The sequence below is a fragment of the Theropithecus gelada genome, chromosome 9 (assembly GCF_003255815.1).
Source record: "Theropithecus gelada isolate Dixy chromosome 9, Tgel_1.0, whole genome shotgun sequence".
Classification (NCBI taxonomy): domain Eukaryota; kingdom Metazoa; phylum Chordata; class Mammalia; order Primates; family Cercopithecidae; genus Theropithecus; species Theropithecus gelada.
The window spans coordinates 21,559,460-21,578,088 of record NC_037677.1 but is presented as its reverse complement, the minus strand read 5'-3'; the positions used below and the strand labels follow the sequence as shown (position 1 = coordinate 21,578,088).

Below are 18,629 nucleotides of genomic sequence, written 5' to 3'. Positions count from 1 at the left end.
CACTGACCAGAGATCACCATAACAGATAGAATACCAATGAAAAGGTTTGCAATATTGTAAGAATTACCAAGATACGACAGAGACACATAAAATGAACATACCTATTGGAAAAATAGCACCAACAGACTTGCAGGGGTGCCAACGAACCTTCAGTTTGTAAAAAACACAGTATCTTCAGAGAGCAAGCCTGACTAACAAATTCCTTCACTTTTAATTCAAAGTGAAGGAATACCCTTTCCTTCTGAACGGATCCCATCTAATAAAACTCAAGACTTAAGTCATTCATTACAACTCTGTCTGTATTGCAATTAGGAGAGAAATAGTTGCAGTACCTTTGTATCTTTTTCAGTGAAATGTTTATAACAAGGAAAAACAAAAATCTGTTTGAAAACTCCAATAAGCAGCCCCCAGTGCACCATCTAGTGGAAGTCAGGTAGTGTCGTAATTAATTTAAAAAAAGAAAAAAGTCACAGAAACTCTGAAAACCATTGGGGGAGTGGGAGGAGTCAAAGCTTCAGGTAAGAATACCGGCAAATACTTTACAAACAGCCAAAATATCTTTCCAGTGTCCCACACTGCAAGAGGGCTGGGCTTATGAGAATAAATGATTCATTTTCTGTGTAATCAACAGATGATAAAAGTTCCTTTATGGAAATTTTTGCTTGGGTGCTAGAAATTTTGACAGGAGAGTAAAAGTTAAATAAAGCCACTAAAACATAAATCAGTAAATAAATGCAGGGCTAGAGTGACAGCCTCGTGTAAGAGTTGCCTTATATGTTACATTAATATGTTAAAATGTACATATGAAACAGAGGTATTAGCCACAAAACAATAGATAACTTCATGATTAGAACAGTTACATTCAGGCCGGGTGCAGTGGCTCACGCCTGTAATCCCAGCACTTTGGGAGGCCAAGGCAGGCAGATCACTTGAGGTCAGGAGTTCGAGACCAGCCTGGCCAACATGGCGAAACCCACCTCTACAAAAATACAGGAAAAAAAAAAATAGCTGGGCGTGGTGGCATGCACCTGTAGTCCCAGCTACTGGGGAGGCGAGGCAGGAGAATCGCTTGAACCTAGGAGACAGAGATCACAATGAGCCACTGCACTCCAGCCTGGACAACAGAGTGAGACTCTACCTCAAAAAAAAAAAAAAAAAAAAAGGGTTCCCTTCAGTAATCCATAAGACATTTTCATGTTCCTGATAACTAGTAAATTTAACATAACCTAACAATTCTCTAGAATTCCCTAAGCCTTAACATCATGCAAGAGATTACTCCCAACTACCCATTTCAGCCTGTCCCACACTAAAGCCCAAACTCCTTTGGTCGAGTTATTCTAATCAAGAAATTAATTTTCAACCCATCTATAAATGTACAGTAAACACTTCTCAAAACAAAGTCATAAGTCATGATCAAAATGCACTTCACTTCATTAGTATTTTCCTTCTGCATATCAATTATTTCTATTCAATTCAAAAAACGGTACCGAAATTCGATGCTGAGCTAGAGATGCAAACACGAATAAGGTTCTCTAATTTGGAAAGCTTCCCAAAATTTAAAATAGAGATTTTCACACAGCACTACTAACTTTTGTTTGTTTTGCCTATGTGGAAAATTACCTTTCACCTGAAATTCAAACTAGCTTAGCAACCTAGATGGAAAGAAAAACCTCAGAGACAATATTCCTTTACTTGAAAATAACCATCTCCACCTCTGACCTGTGTACACGGGATCGAATTGGTATGCAGAAGCTGCCTTGATGGCAGGAATCTTACCCAGATTTTGGATTACATCCATTACAGGTATAAAATAAAGTAGGAGTAAACTGAGGCAGGATTCCTTTCATCTCCAGGGCTTTCAGTTGACATACCTGTAAAATGGACATGCTACGCACAGCCTGCTTCAGAAGAGTAGGAGGATGGCATACTGTATAATTGATAGAGTGCTAAGAGCTTCACAATTAAGTGGAAATACTGTTTTTGTAAAACCTGAGTGAACCTGAGCATAGAAAGCTCTCCAAGGGCCATCGCTGTGACATTACCGCTAAAACTCAGTGACCTTCATCAATTCACTTGTAAACAAGCAATATACTGAGCACGTCAAAGGAAAGGTAGCAACAATTCAAGATACTTCTTTATAAGTAAATCAAATCACATAATTAATAGCCCAGGATTTACCTGCAAACTATTACTGCCTGACTAGCAGGTGCATCCCCAAAGCCTCGAGTTCAGAGACTGTTTTTGGAAAGCCCCCCTCCCTTTTTTAATGTGAATATTGTTTTTAAAAATTAGAAAAAGAAAAAAAAATCACAATTCTACTCCCACCCATGGCACTGTGACAGAAACAGTGGTCCCACCCCCACAATCCTTTCAAACCTGCACAGGCATTCCTCACGAACACTCGTCCCCCTCATTCCTACTTCACCGCTCCCCACTTCAGCCCAGACAAAGGTGAGTTACTCGGCTGGGTCTACCTGTCACTTAAGCAAAAGCCCCCACACAGATTCACGCGAAAGGCTGCTTTTAATTTTTTAAATAGTAAATAAGTAAATAAATAATGCTATCGTGTAGACAGCATTACACGGCCAAACGCCTGTTCTCAGAAAACATGTAATTAACACGACCCAAGTGAAGACGCCTTTCTGGCTTAGGGGAAGAAAAAAAAAAGAAGCCAGCCAGCTTATCGCTCCCTTTCAGTAGGTTCTTTTCCCCGAGGAGCCGGACTCTGACTCAACTCCGCAGTTCTCCCTCCACCTGCCGGTCCTCCCCGCCCTGGGTCGGCCCCGTCGCCGCCCCAGCCCGGAGTCCCGCGAGTCACCAGGGGTCTCCAGAGGTCCTCAGGGTCCCGCCCGAGGCGGCCCCGCCCCTGCCCCGGCCCCGCCCCCACCTCCCCGCAAGGTGCCCGCCGCGGGCTCCCGGGCTGAGGCGCCTAGAGGCCGGCAGGAGGCTCCGGAGGACCGGGGCCCCGCTCGGCCCGGTCGCCGGCTCTGGGAGCAGCTTCGGGGGCCGAACCCACCGCCCACACCTAGCCCGGGGCTCAGACAGGCGCTCCCCAGCGGCGCCCCATTACCTGCTCTGGGCAGCCGCGGTCGGCGAGCAGGAGGCGCACTCGCTCTGGCCCCTGCAGCCCCGGGCCCCGAGGCAAGGAGACAGCGACCGCCACCGCCGCAGAGGACAATCGGGAGCCAGCGGGCTCTGCACCGCCGCGGCGGGCGCAGAACGCACGAGCCCAGTGGGAGCCCGGCCCCCGCCTCCAGCCCTGCTAGTAACCAACACGGCCCCCACCCTCGTGGGGGCGGGGCCGACGTTGGAGGGGCGGAGCGGAGCCGCACCGCCCGCGGGGTAAGAGGGGCCTGCTGATAGGCTGCGAAGGCGGTAGGCGTCTCAGACTTGAAGACAGCCCCTCCAGCAGAACTCCCTCATTGGTCGGCAAGAGAAACCAAAGCTGGGCTCTGATTGGTGACAGCTCTGTAGTTCCTCCTCCTACCCGCAGTCCCCGCAAGTTCCGCCCCTGCCCGCCTGGTTCGCTAGCCCTTGGTTCCCCACACCCAGGTGGCTGCAGGCTGGGGTGTGTTTCATGGACGGGCAACCTCCCTGAAGAGAACCCCGGATACGCAGGTTCATTCGCCAGATGCGCATTTTCTTAAACTCCTGCGATTCTCTAATTTCAGTATGAACTTGGTGAATAACGTAATCTTTAACTTCGTTTGGATTTGGAGAGGTCTCCTAGGTTTAAAAATGCTGCATAAGATTGAGAGGGATATTGTTATGCACGAAGACGGACAAGGTGTTTTCACCTTTGGCGACACTGTAGGTGACTTTTTTTCTTATTACCTTTTTGTGTTCTATATTGAACATGTACTACATGATTAGAAAAAAAAAAATCTTAAATAGAAAAATAAGTAGAGTGTGGAGAATGGTAAAGACAAACTTTAAGGAAATTCAGAGAACTGATTCTTTCACAATAGAAGAAAATACAGTAAACATGCTCAATATCTGAGGGCTACCCAAAAAAACGTGAACTGGTATCAGCGCCCTTCAGCTCTCTTAAAGAACTTTACAGATGTGACCGAGCTGCCCCCATACTTCTTCCTATCATGTAACCAACACATAATGTAGACAGCACCACAGTGCAAACAGAATTGAAGAAAGACTCTGATAGGAAGAATTAGAATCCAAAGTACACAATCAATAAAGCTTTAGAAAAAGGGGTTTTAAAAAGCAGAAGACAAAAAAAAATCAGGTAATATAAATTGGAAAGCTCAGCTAATGGAGGGAATTATCAGAAAAAAAAAATAATGTGACAACACTTCAAGATGTGATCAGAGATTTTGAATAGAAAGCTGAAGGGAGAGGAAGGGGATTGAGATAAGGAGCAATGACCTGCAGTTAGCATAAGCTCTCAGAACACATCCCCCAGAACTGGTGTCAGCCGAGAAGGCAGGAAGCATTTCTCACCTAGGGACCATTCTCACTTAACTCTCTCTAGCTGCCTTAATGTTCTGTTTGTTCTTGTCATTCTCACAAAGTTCTAAAACAGGCTATTTGAAATTAAGCACTTACCCCAGCAACTCTGTGAATTACGTAATAGTGAAAAATGGAGATAGCAAACCTAAGGAAGGAAAGGAATGTTAAGGTAAACATAAACTTAAAGAGAAGTAAGGGCAAAACAGCTGATACAAAGAAGACAAAAAATTATTTTTTCTCTCTTACTTCCTGAGAATAAGGTAAAGCTCTTTGGAGGACAGAGTAACCTTGTTGCCTAACAAAAAGAGTTTTTGTTTGTTTGTTTGTTTTTTGAGACGGAGTCTCGCTGTGCTCCCAGGCTGGAGTGCAGTGGCGTGATCTCTGCTCACTGCAAGCTCCGCCTCCCGGGTTCACGCCATCCTCCCGCCTCAGCCTCCCAAGTAGCTGAGACTACAGGCGCCCGCCACCACGCCCGGCTAGTTTTTTTTTGTATTTTTAGTAGAGACGGGGTTTCACCATGTTAGCCAGGATAGTCTCGATCTCCTGACCTCGTGATCCACCCGCCTCGGCCTCCCAAAGTGCTGAGGATTACAGGCTTGAGCCACCGCGCCCGGCCACAAAAAGAGTTTTTACCAAACCTTTCTAATAACCGTAATTCTAAACTGTAGTCTAAAAATGTGTCCTAAAGTAAGTACTTTGAGCAAATAGTTTTGAGATCTAATATTTTTACATAGTATAAGGAAAAGAAGAGGAACTTAGCCTAATATGAACAAACTGGAAGGAATACCCTTCAAAAGTTTCTTCTACAATAACACCTGAAATTCCACCACCACTAACATTCTTTCACTGGGATTAAATAATTTATGTCTAAGATTATTCTTTTTTTCATTTACTCATCAAACATGTAATCAATATTATCAAATACTAGATGCTGCAATGAACGAGACATTCTACTAAGCACTCAGAGTATAGCCTTGAACAAGACAGATTTGCAGCTATTTTTATCAGTAGAAGATGGACAATGATCCAATAAAAAGATGAACTTGCAGACTGGGATCAGGGCAAAGAAGAAAACAGTGACCAGAGGGATGGCAGACACACTTAATTTTGGGAAGGGAGAAAAATGCTTTAAGGAAAAATGATCTAACAGAAATGCTCTAAGATTTGAGGCACCACCTAAATAAGAAAACACCAACTTAGCAAAACTCCAGGGCAGATAAAATAGCAAGAACAAAGGCCTTGAAGTAGGAAGAAAAGTAATGTATTGCAGGAAGAGAGAGAAAGCCAGCATGGGTATCATGGTGCATAAGGAGAGTGCTACTAGACAGGTTGGAGAAGGAGGTGAGGACCTTGTAGGCAATGATAAGAAGTTTGTATTTTGTTACAAGGATTCCTCACAGGGGCAACATCAAGTTGCTGATAGTGGAGTAAAATCATTATTTTTTTTTTTCCTTTTTCAGAGTCACCAGTAAAATGAGCATTCATTCATTAAGCCAATCCATCAGGAATAGATCCAGGAAGAACCTACTGTTTACTAGGAATAGGTTAGATCTGTGGATATACCAATGAATAAGACAAGACTCTGGTGGATCTATAGAGAAACTATTACTGCACAGATGATGGGGAAATCAAAAGTACTATGGGGCCAAGGAGACTGTCCTGCAGCAAATGAGGAATAAGCTGAAAAATCAGTAGGAGCCATCCAAGAGAAAAGGGACAGGGTTCTAGACCCAGAGAACAACAGAAGAGCATTCAGCGCCTGCAAGGGAGCAGGGGATCTAATGCAAAGCCATAGGGACCATTGCATAACGAGTCAACTTTCCCCACATCACAAGCTTGCCTAGCCTGGATGGACCCAGAATGTTAAAACAAATGTCTAATTAGTAACGACATTCTGAATGCTTGGGAGCTGGGCAAAATATGAGGAGAAGCAAGCTGATTTTTGTTTTGTATTATTATCTCCTTTATTCCAGCAATAAAAGACACTGAAAAGAGTAAATGCCCACTTTTAACCATGACAATCCTTTTAGGACAGTAACAGTGAGCAGTATTAATCCTGTTTGACCAGAACTAGGACAGAGTTAAAGCCCCTGGAGTAGAGATCTGTTCTATTAGCCCCAGCCTTTCTGTCTGCTTCTTGGCATGGCTGTCTTTATCAGTTGAGCCTCCAGCGTTAGCAGATACCTATAAGGGAAGACAGCCAGCCCTCACTATGGAGGGCCAGAAAGAGAAAGTGCCAGGTATTAGGAAATGTCAAAGTATCTCAGTACATCCAGCTGATTAGTGACAGATAAGTCAAAATTTGCAGCAACTAAATAAATAAAAAAGTAAGAAGATTTTAAAATGTAATATTTGAAATATTTGGCACAATGCTTCAAAGTCACTGAAAAGCTATCTCTTCACCCTAATAGAGGACAGAAATTCATTATATAAATAGAAGAGGCTGCGTACAGTAGCCCACGCCCATAATCTCAACACTTTTGGAGGCCAAGGTGGAAGGATTACTTGAGGCCAGGAGCTCAAGACCAGCCTGAGCAACATAGCAAGACATCTTTAAAAAAAAATTAGGCCGGGCACGGTGGCTCAAGCCTGTAATCCCAGCACTTTGGGAGGCCGAGACGGGTGGATCACGAGGTCAGGAGATCGAGACCATCCTGGCTAACCCGGTGAAACCCCGTCTCTACTAAAAAATACAAAAAACTAGCTGGGCGAGGTGGCGGGTGCCTGTAGTCCCAGCTACTCGGGAGGCTGAGGCAGGAGAATGGCGTGAACCCGGGAGGCGGAGCTTGCAGTGAGCAGAGATCACGCCACTGCGCTCCAGCCTGAGTGACAGAGTGAGACTCCGTCTCAAAAAAAAAAATTTTTTAAATTAGCCAGGTATGGTGATACGCAGCTGTAGTCCTAGCTATTTGGGAGGCCGAGGTGGGAGGATTGCTTGAGGCCAGGAGTTCTAGGCTGCAGTGAACAGAGATTGTGCCACTGCTTTTCAGCCTGGGCAACAGAGTATAGATGATAGATAAATAATAGATAGTTGATAGATAATAGATAGTTGATAGATATAGATAATAGAAAGTTGATAGATAGATTAGATGTATAGTAGAACCCAAGGGCAAAAATAAGTTAGCCCTCAGGAAGACCCAGATCCCAGACCCGAAAAGCCAGGAGAAACTCAGTGGAATTTTTTCTCCATAGCAGATGTTCTGTCTACACCTGTGCTCTGTTCTCCTATTCTGACAACCAGCTTTCCTGGCTCCTATGTCCCAGTGTCAGAGAAATGATGTTCCAGAGCTGCACCCACAGGGACTAAATCACCTGCCTAACCCTAACCCTAATCATAGGTGATGGGAGCTTCAGGGGACCAATATGGCTGCCAGGGCCCATCCCTGTTTATGAGCAGAGGTTTCCCAGAGAAGACACACTGGGCAGATTACCAGACAGGCATTCATTGCACCCCCGACATTTTCTTTTTTTTTTTTTTTTTTTTTTTTTTTTTTTTGAGACGGAGTCTCGCTCTGCCGCCCAGGCTGGAGTGCAGTGGCCGGATCTCTGCTCACTGCAAGCTCCGCCTCCCGGGTTCACGCCATTCTCCTGCCTCAGCCTTCCGAGTAGCTGGGACTACAGGCGCCCGCCACCGCGCCCGGCTAGTTTTTTGTATTTTTTAGTAGAGACGGGGTTTCACCATGTTAGCCAGGATGGTCTCGATCTCCTGACCTCGTGATCCGCCCGTCTCAGCCTCCCAAAGTGCTGGGATTACAGGCTTGAGCCACCGCGCCCGGCCGCACCCCCGACATTTTCAATCGCCAGTCAATGAGGCTTCATTTCTAGTTACTGAAAGTCTTCACCTGTTGTTTACAGTAAACTGGAGACCTAGAGGCCAAGGCCGAAGGCTTGGATGGTAATTTCCCACATTCTCTAGAAATCTTTCTACTTCAGTTGGCTTCCAGACACCTAGTACCCTTGTCTCCTCCAGTTTTAAGTTGCCACTCTTGTTCAGGTCTTCTAGTAATTTCCTGTTTCCCTGTCTGAAGTGTACCTCCTGACCTTGATGTATTTAAAGAGTAAATGCTCCTGCCAAGTCTGTGAGTGTCAGTGAACTAGCCTGCTGCTCTGGGCTCAGATGAGACCAGCTTGCAGAACAAGCAGGACAGAGGAGTGAAGGGAAGCAGATGGCAAACCTCGATCTGCCACCATCCCTTCCACAGGGATTCAGTGTGAGGAGATCTGTCCCCACCCCTGGATGAAAACTTGGGTGATCCTGAAACTTTTCTGATGGCTCACAGGTAGTATCATTTGGTCAGTTTAAATCACAATATGCAGCTGTAATTTTAATGTAAATGCCATTGATCAACACTTCAAGCTTCATTCACAGTTACACTTTCCCTCCACTTCCCCAGAAAGGGTCCCATGCAGCCAAAAAGCAGGAAAGGATCCTTCTCTCTATCCCCCTAGAATCCCCTTCGAATTCAGGTTGCAAAAAGAAGGGGGAAGAGTCCAGGACTAGCAAGTTCATGCTTAACTGCTGCGTTGCTAGCAGGGGTTGCTCTCCAAGCCTGGACAATGACTAAAACGTGCGCTTCCTTCTTGGGTCCTTTCTTGGGTTCTTAGAGACCTGCACTTGAAACATCTGACTCCACTTCTCATGACCCGAGCAATGCAATTTTCTCTAACACTTCCCCTTGCTTTCTCATTCCCTGCAAGCCACTTTATAGTCTCCTGTTGCAGGGGAAGGAGGGAAATGGTCTCTAGGCTTCTCTAGGTGTTCCTTGTAGGCAGGATTTAAGCACCTTCAGCCCAGCTCTCTCTAACAAACAGCTGTTATCTGGTCTTTCAGACATTCATCCATTACTCCCATGGGTGGTAAAAGTGCAGCTGGCTCTGTGCAGACTGGTCTTCAGTGTTCTCTCGCTTTCTCCACACCTGCCCCACTGCTGCCTCAAGCCAATACCTTCAGCCTCTCCGCTTGAGATTTGTCTCCAAATACCAGGGGACACAAATCAAGTTGCCCTTGCGGTCCTACTGACACTGCTTCTCTAGTGAGTTCAAGGAGGAAGGTCTCAAAGAAGTAGGAGTTATCGAATTGCTTTCTTCAGAGAAAACATCTTCATAGATTATTTCCTGAACTCCACTTCCTGTGCCCTTTTATGATCCTATTTTGGGTGAGGCACTTTTAAGAGTCACCCAGGGGCTAGGATATTTCCTTTGAAGATTTGCTTCTCACTCTGACAACTTATTTTAGAATGTCACACCTATTAATTATCTCGGTGTGGTAGTGCACACCTATAGTCTCAGCTATTCAGGAGGCTGAGGCAGGAGGATTGTTTAAGCCCAGGAGGTCGAGGATGCAGTGAGCGATGATCACGCCATTGCACTTCAGCCTGGGCAACAGAGAAACCCTGTCTCAAAAAAAAAAAAAAAAAAGCCAACGGCCAACAACAAAAAAGAATTTCACATCTATTGTCTCTTCCTGCTTTGGTCAAAACTTTTACATTTTTCTATATTGATGTGAATTTGTAAAAACTGCTATTGTTAATTAATACCAAGGACACAGGACTAAGAAAATTGGAAAACTCTAAAACTAGTCAGAAACTGCTATTTGATGATCAATGAGAATGGAACACCCACTCTTGCCTGGACAATCCAAGCCTGAGGGTTGCTTGACCCAAGGAAGCAATTTTGATTTCCAGCCTTCAGTTCAGAGATGTGGGGACCCAGCATTCCCATTAACTTTATGGTCTCCAAGGAAACAAAACTCTGAATTTGTCACACCAGAACTCATGTTAATAAAAATATTACTAAATGTTAATAAAATACTCACATCACCTGAGGTCTGGAGTTTGAGACCAGCCTGGCCAACACGGTGAAAACCAATCTCTACTAAAAATACAAAAATTAACTAAGCATGGTGGCAGGTGCCTACAGTCCCAGCTACCCAGGAGGCTAAGGCAGGAGAACTGCTTGAACCTGAGAGGTGGAGGCTACAGTGAGCCGAGATCCCACCACTGTACTCCAGCCTGGGCAACAGTGAGACTTCATCTCAAAAAAAAAAAAATGCTACTCACAACCTTGCTCTGCTTTCAGTCAATCACAACACTGTTTCCTTCCAATTCCTTCTCCCAATTCCTACAAGAACCCTGCTTTTTCCCTTGGTGAGACCCTCTGTGGGTCCCCTGGAGCACTCCCTCTTGTTAGGAGCTCATAAACCCAACCAAGTTAGACCGCAGGTTTGTCTCTGATGGTGTTTGGCTATTGAACCTTATCATTAACAACCTGATATCATTTAGACGTTTTCCCCTGAAAATCTCACATTGAATTGTGGTCCCCAGTGTTGGAGGTGGGGCGTGGTGGGAGGTGTTTGGGTTGTGGGGGAGGATCCCTCCGGGCTTGGTGCCGTCCTTCTGACAGTGAGTGCGTTCTTCGAAGATCTGGTTAAGTGTGTGGCATCTCCCCTCCCAACACCCTGCCTCCGGCTCTCATCACGTGATGTGCCTGATCCGCCTTCCCCTTCCGCCATGAGTAAAAGCTTCCGGAGGCCGCCCCAGAAACTGAGCTTGTGCTGGCGCCATGCTCATCCAGCCTGCAGAACTGGGAGCCAATTAAATTTTTTTTTTTTTTTTTTTTTTAAGATGGAGTCTTGCCCTGTCACCCAGGCTGGAGTGCAGTAGCATAATCTCGGCTCACTGCAACCTCTGCCTCCTGGGTTCAAGCGATTCTCCTACCTCAGCCTCCCAAGTAGCTGGGATTACAGGCGCTTGCCACCACACCCGGCTAATTTTTGTATTTTTGGTAGAGATGGGGTTTCACCAGGTTGGCCAGGCTCGTGTTGAATTCCTGACCTCAGATGAGCAGCCCACATCGGCCTCCCAAAGTGCTGGGATTACAGGTGTGAGCCACTGCACCTGGCCTTAAACCTCTTTTCTTTGTAAATGATCCAGTCTCAGGTATTCCTTTATAGCAGTGCAATAATGGCCTAACACACAGACAGTTCTTCCCAGCTCAGGTTCCTGCTCCACTTTCCCACGTTCTGTCTTCATGCCTGCATCTCCTTCTGTTACGTTGTCACACAAACTCGTTGCTACCATGGTACCATCATGAGTCACCCAGAATCCAGCAACTTTCAATTATATACCATTCAGAATACCGTAAACATGTGCATATGCAGGAACAATCATATTAGTCGTCTCAAACATGAGAAAAAACTAATTTCCTTATACCATTAATTTGCAACAGTATTAAAATTACCTGAAGAGCCTTTTCAAATTATACAAGCACTGAGATGCTAATTCAATGCTTCGTAACAGTCTCTCCCCAAATGCACACACCTGGATCTACCTCATTACAGCAGTGATCCTGTTAGTGAGGGTAGAGGACCCTCAAGTATTTTTGGAAAAAAGCTATAAACCACTTTACCCTTCACTGATCTCTTAGACTCCTTATCAGAATTCTAAGTCTGTAAGTGTGGGGAATATATTTGATTGGTGCAAAAGCAATTGCAGGTTTTGCCACTTAAAAGTAATGGCAAAACCCGCAATTAATTTTGCACCAACCTAAAATATTTTTCTCTTAGCTAAAATTACAGATTTGATCTTGCTTATAAATAAAACTGTCCCCACAATGTCAGGGGCTTTGTTTGACTTATTCACCATGGGATCCCCAGTGGCTTACAGGTTGGAGACATAACAAGAATCCAGTGAAGATTTACTGAACTAACTCATTTGGAACTCATTTTAAAATGAAAGAGTTGTCATCAACCAGTTTTACCTGAGCAAGACACATTTATCTAAAGTATTAGCAGTGACTGTGATCCATTATATTTACTTTTGTCTATTTGGCAACCCTTCAAGATTGATTTTCCGTGCAGTTTGCAACTGGCTGCATACTCAAGGACTTCTGTATGTAAACTGAAAGTGATCTAATAACTCTGAGGCATAGGGGTGTGAATGACAGCATGATGTGTGGGTGTCTGAAGTTGGATTGCTAGCGACCTCATAAATACCTCTATACTGATTTATATGTGGTCCCCAGCATAGTATGTGACCATATGTGTTACAGTCACAAAGCCAAGAACTTCTTGAATAAAACACATTAAAGAGACTGATAATTACTTAAATGCTGGTATGCTAACCTGAGGAGCCTCTACCTGTTTGTGATTTAGTCTTTGATTATTCAAACAAGTTGTGTCCTGTAATATATATGTCCATTTGATCGAAATATACATATAGCTGAGCATGGTGTCTCATACATGTAATCCCAGCAACTTGGAAGGCTGAGGTAAGAGGATTGCTTGAACCCAAGAATTCAAGACCAACCTGGGCAACATAGCAAGACCCCATCTCTACAAAAATAAAAAATTAAATAGAATGCATAGATGTGTTAATACACACACACAAACACAAACACTGAGATTCTCATGGCAAATAATGCTCCATCCTCCTTCTTGTCCATATCTAGAAAACTGTAAGTTGAACCTGTTTGGATACTTTGAAAATACTGTTCTTATCTATAGTACTTGAAGTTGGGATTATAAAATAATTTTTTTAACTTGCATTTAGCTTTTTTAAAAAATGATCAATTTTTTTCTGGCATTGTGTCCAGAATTGGTTCCTTCCAGTGGGTTTATGGGCTCTCTGACTTCAAGAATGGAGATGGTCCACGTTGAGAGTTAACAGCTCTTAAAGATGGCACGGACACAAAGAGTGAGCAGCAGCAAGATTTATTGTGAAGAGCGAAAGAACAAAGCTTCCACAGCATGAAAGGGGACCTGAGCGGGTTGCTGCTGCTGGCTGGGGTGGCCAGCTTTTATTCCCTTATTTGTCCCCTCCCATGCTCTGTTTCTGTCCCATCAGAGTGCCCTTTTCTCAATCCTCCCTGCGACTGGTTACTTTTAGACTCCTGCTGATTGGTTGCATTTTACAATCCTCTTGCTAGCTACAGAGCACTAATTGGTGCATTTTACAATCCTAGCTACAGAGTGCTAATTGGTGCCTTTTACAATCCTCCTATAAGACAAAAGTTCTCCAAGTCCCCAGTTGACCCAGGAAGTCCAGCTGGCTTCACCTCTCAACATGATTATAAATTAAGAACACTTCTACCTTGTACCAAAAAAACCAGTCTCATCACTTTTCAGCCATACTCATTATGTCAGAACAAAATACGTGAACACTTCATAACACGTATAATTGGAATAAGCATTTTATATTCAGAAAGAAAGCCAGTGATGGAAACGTTGAGAAAAAAATAGTGAAATGAGTCATTCAGAATTTAGATTTAATTAAACTCAGTCATCTTTGTACTTACCAGGTTGTTCTCCCAAGGGAGCGTCGCAAGCAGTGACTCTTGCAGCACTTATGTTATTCTAGAAACTATGCCAGCATTAATTAATTTGTGCTGACCTGGAAAGCAGAAGCTTCCTTATCTCACCACTTGAAAACTAATTCCTTGTTCCGCATTGAAGATTAGGAAACTTGCAAGGATGAGCTATAGCAACATAGAAAACAGGGCCCCCACAGCAGGAGGGGCAGTTTGAGGATGTACACACAAAGAGGATGTTTCCAGGACCCAGGCTTCACTTCCAGCAAAGATGTTACTGTAGAAGATGGGACTCTTTCACTTAATTGTGTCTATTTTCTTAACTCAAAGCTTTCTCCTGACTAGCACCTCTATCCAAAAATTCCCCGTCCCTGGTATATGAGCAGAAAACAAAGGAACTTAACAGTGTTAACTCTCTGATACATATGAGTGCAAATTCCACCATTAAGAAAATAAAACCAGGCTAGGTCTGGTGGCTCATGCCTGTAATCCTAGGACTTTGGGAGGCCGAGGCAGGCAGATCACTTGAGGTCAGGAGTTGGAGACAGCCTGGTCAACATGGTGAAACCCCATCTCTACAAATAATACAAAAATTAGCTGGGTGTGGTGGTGCACACCTGTAATCCCAGTTACTAAGGAAGCTGAGGCAAGAGAATCTCTTAAACCTGGGAGGCAGAGATTGCAGTGAGCCTAGATCACACCACTGCACTCCAGCCTGGGCGACAGAGCAAGACTCTGTCTCAGAAAAATAAAATAAAATAAAAATGTAACCAAAAAGAGACATCCTAAATAGTGACAAATTTAAGAATGTAAGATATACATCACATAGCTGAAGAATTGACTAAAGCGGTTAATATCCCCGCAGAGAAGAACGATTTATGATATTTATAATTTAAGGTTCTAATTATGCTCTGTAAATAGCCAAATAACAACTTTTTTTTGAGACAGGGTCTGTTCTGTCTCCCAGGTTGGAGTACAGTGGCACAATCTCAGCTCACTGCAGCCTGAACTTCCTGGGCTCTGGTGATCGTCCCACCTCAGCCTCCAAAGTAGCTAGGACGGCAGGTGTGTGCCACCATAACTGGCTAATTTTTTTTTTTTTTCATAGAGACAGGGTTTTGCCATGTTGCCCAGGCTGGTCTTAAACTCCTGGGCTCAAGTGGTCCTCCTTCCTTGGCCTCCCAAAATGCTGGGATTACCGGCATGAGCCACTATGCCCAGCACTGAATAACCTTTCAAACTAAGAGCTTCTGTGCTATTTTAGAATGGCTGGCTCCTGTTAGCAAATGCTAAATATTCTAATTTCCACACTATTTGATTTGTCTTAGGTTCTGTCAATATTATTATGTGTTGACGATACTTCATCTTCAGTCATTAATGACCGTCATTCATTCAACGAACATTTACTGAGCACCTACTATGTGCCAGGTAGTGTGGTGGGTTCTGGATTAGTGGGAAAGAATACAAACATGTTTAGGCCAAAATCCATAGCCTCTCAGAGTTCACAGAATTCTATTTGTGCATTTGCAATCGTTGTCAAAACAGACAAAATCGTTGTCTATTTGCCTGAGGCCCTGTCTGTCTCCAGTGTAACATAAAGATTATACGAGCAAATGAACTGTAGAATGCAGCAGGAAACAAAGAAAAACAAGGCACATAGTTTCTGAATAGGACTGATGGCACCACTTCCTCGAGTGGGCTTGATGAAAGAGCTGGTGTTGCAGGAGTTCCGGCTTCCACGTATGTTCACTAAAGGCAGTGAATCTAGAATGAAGTCCAAATGATTTTGAGAACAATCGCAAACTGTTGAAGAATCTCCAAAGGAGAAGCATGTTCAGTAAGATTGGAAGACTGAATGACAATTCTACCTCAGACACTAAAGCTAGTGCTGTAGCTCGGACATCTCATTGACTTTTCTGAGGCCATTTCCTTGTTAATAATTTATGTGCAGTGATTCATCTACCCAAGAAGTTACAAACTGAAGTTATTCAGGGTGAGCACAAAGTTTCTAGAAAGTTTGATTTGTTGCCAACATTTCAGAATCAGGAGATTTCATGGAAAAGTTCAACTCACAGGTTTCTATTTTTAAGAAAAAAGTCCAGGCACGGTGCCTCACACCTGTAATCCCAGCACTTTGGGAAGCCAGGAGAATCACTTGAGGTTGGGAGTTTAAGGCCACCCTGAGCAACATAGCAAGACCCGATATCTACAAAAAATATAAAAATTAGCAAGGTATGGTGGTACACACCTGTAGAACCAGCTACCCAGGAGGCTGGGGCAGAAAGATTGCCTGAGCCCAGGAGTTTAAAGCTGCAGCAAGCTGTGATTGCACAACTGCACTCCAGCCTGAGTGACAACCTGGAGACCTTGTGAAAGAAAGATAGAAAGAGAAACAGAAGAAGGAAGGAAGGGAGGGAGGGAGGGAGGGAGGGAGGGAGGAAGGAAGGAAGGAAGGAAGGAAGGAAGGAAGGAAGGAAGGAAGGGCAGGTTGACCCACACCTCCATGTGGCAGTGTTTACCTGAAGCAGAGCATTGTGCCCCCTTTTCAAGCTGGCACGTGCTTTGCAGTCTGTGGCGCACCCTGCCCACTGACTTCACTCATCCTCCCACTTCCCTCCTGGCCACTGCAGACATTTGAGTTCGCATCTCCTGAACTGGATGGTTTGTAAGGGCTTCTTTTAGTTGTTGAAAGCTACAGGAACTGTTTCAAGGTAATATAAATTAAAAATACGTATGTTGCTGGGAGAAGAGACAAATCACCCATGTAGAAGAATTTTAAGTTGTTTGTGTAAATACTCCATCCTCAGAGAGGTGAAGAATACCTCCCCATCCCTTAAGTGTGGCTGCCCATAGTGACCTCCTTCCAAGAGTGTAGCACAGAAAGGGGAGTGGGGAGAGTAACTTTACAGTGGGAAAACGTGACCAGCACTATCTCACCCAGCTGATCAAGGTCAACATCAACAGTGGCGAGAAGTCATGTTGTCTGTGTGCATGGCCTTCCTCCCCTAAACCCCTAACCCCCATCATGAGAAAAATATCAGACAAATGCCAGTCAAGGGGCATTTTACAAAACACTTGACCAGTACTCCCTAATATTGCCAAGGTCATCAGAAACAAGGAAAGTCTGAGATGGACATAGTTGAGAGACTGCCATAACTTGAAGAGACTCAACAAGTAAATGTAATGTGGTACCCTGGATAGGATCCTGAAACAGTAAAAGGATATCACATAAAAACTGAGAAAATGTGGCCGGACACGGTGGCGCATGCCTGTAATCCCAGCACTTTGGGAGGCCGAGGCAGGCAGATCACTTGAGGTCAGGCGTTCGAGACCTGCCTGGCCAACGTGGTGAAACCCCATCTCTACTAAAATTGCAAAAATTAGCCAGGCGTGGTGGCACACCTGTAATCCCAGCTACTCAGGAGACTGAGGCAGAAGAATCACTTGAACCCAGGAGGCAGAACCTGCAGTAAGCTGAGATCGTGCCACTGCACCCCAGCCTGGGCAACAGAGTGATACTCCGTCTCAGAAAAAAAAAAAAAAAAAAAAAACCTGAGAAAATGTGAATAATGTATGGACTTTAGTTGCTAGCAATGCACCAGTACTGATTCATTAATTATAACAAATGCACCATAGCAATATGTTTATAGTAAGGGAAACTAGGAGCAGAGCACGTGGGACCTCTCTGTACTATCAATTTTTTTGTAAATCTAAAACTGTTCCAAAAAATAAAGTCTATTTTAAACATGATATATATGTATGGACTTGTGTATAGACACGCATATGAAGGATACTGGTGTGTCTCAAGGAATCAGTGGAAGATTTGAACCCGCAAGACTTGAGTAGGAAAAGTTAAGTTTTCAGCTGCTCTTTCCCATACCGCGCTGCCTTTAACGTGACTCAGCTCTGTCCTCTGTCAGGCTTTGAGTCTCTCTGTTCCATATTCCAAATGTGTCAAGAGAAAAGCTCATTACTTCAGCCTGGGGAGGAGTCAGAGCCTGGATCTGTGAGTCCTGGTCAGGGTTCTGTGGGAGAATTCTGCTGCTGTACCCACACATGGGTATAAGTGACCATTTTCATAAAAGGGGGAAGAACTGTGAGTCAGAAAGTTCTGAAATGCCAAGAAGGTGATGCAAGAGAAAGGCTACTCTGATGAAGTCAATATCCTAAAAATTAAGGCCAGATATTCCAAAACAAAGAGCATCCTTGTCATTAGCATCTGCCATTTATACATGCTAGAAAAGCTTCTATGCTAATCCCAGAATTTACAAAATTTTAAGAAATCAAGATATATAAAAATTGTTTATTTGACTGGACACAATGGCTCACACCTGTAATCCCAGCACTTTGGGAGGCCAAGGTGGGAGGTTCGCTAGAGACCAGAAGTCCGAGACCAACCTGGGCAACACAGAGAGAGCCCATCTCTACCAAAAAAAAAAAAAAAAAAAAAAAAAAAAAAGCTAGGCATGGTGGTGCGTGCCTGTAGCCTCAGCTACTTGCGAGGCTGAAGCAGGAAGACTGCTTGAGCTCAAGAGTTCGAGGCTGCAGTGAGCTGTGACCACACCATTGCATCCCAGGCTGGATGACATAACAAGACCCTGTATCAAAATATATAGGGTAAAAAATTGTTTTCAGTAAAGATTGATTTAGCTCCCAAGTAGTCGTGTCAACTCTCCTGATTTCTAACCAAAATTCCTTTTATTTTTAAATAAAACCATATTAAAGGAAAAGTCTAAAGTAGTCACATGTAATAGCAACCTTGCAAATTTCACCACACTGATACAGTGGCAGGGAAGTGAGTTTAATACAGACCAGCTAGGAGAGGCATGGGGTAGGTCATGATTTCAGGGTGGCCA

The 18,629-nt window shown here is 44.1% G+C and overlaps 1 protein-coding gene across 3 annotated transcripts in view; it reads right to left on the bottom strand.

Annotated features, from left to right (window-relative positions):
- Positions 1 to 18,629, bottom strand: part of MPP7 (membrane palmitoylated protein 7) — a 292,930-nt gene that overhangs the window by 257,167 nt on the left and 17,134 nt on the right. For 2 of the 3 annotated variants that reach the window (XR_003121129.1, XM_025396588.1), the window contains exon 1: positions 3,071 to 3,276. The gene's annotated coding sequence lies outside the window, so the exon portion shown is untranslated. Of the gene's footprint in view, positions 1 to 3,070; positions 3,277 to 16,292; positions 16,475 to 18,629 lie in introns of those variants that run through there. The other variant, XM_025396590.1, reaches the window with a different exon arrangement.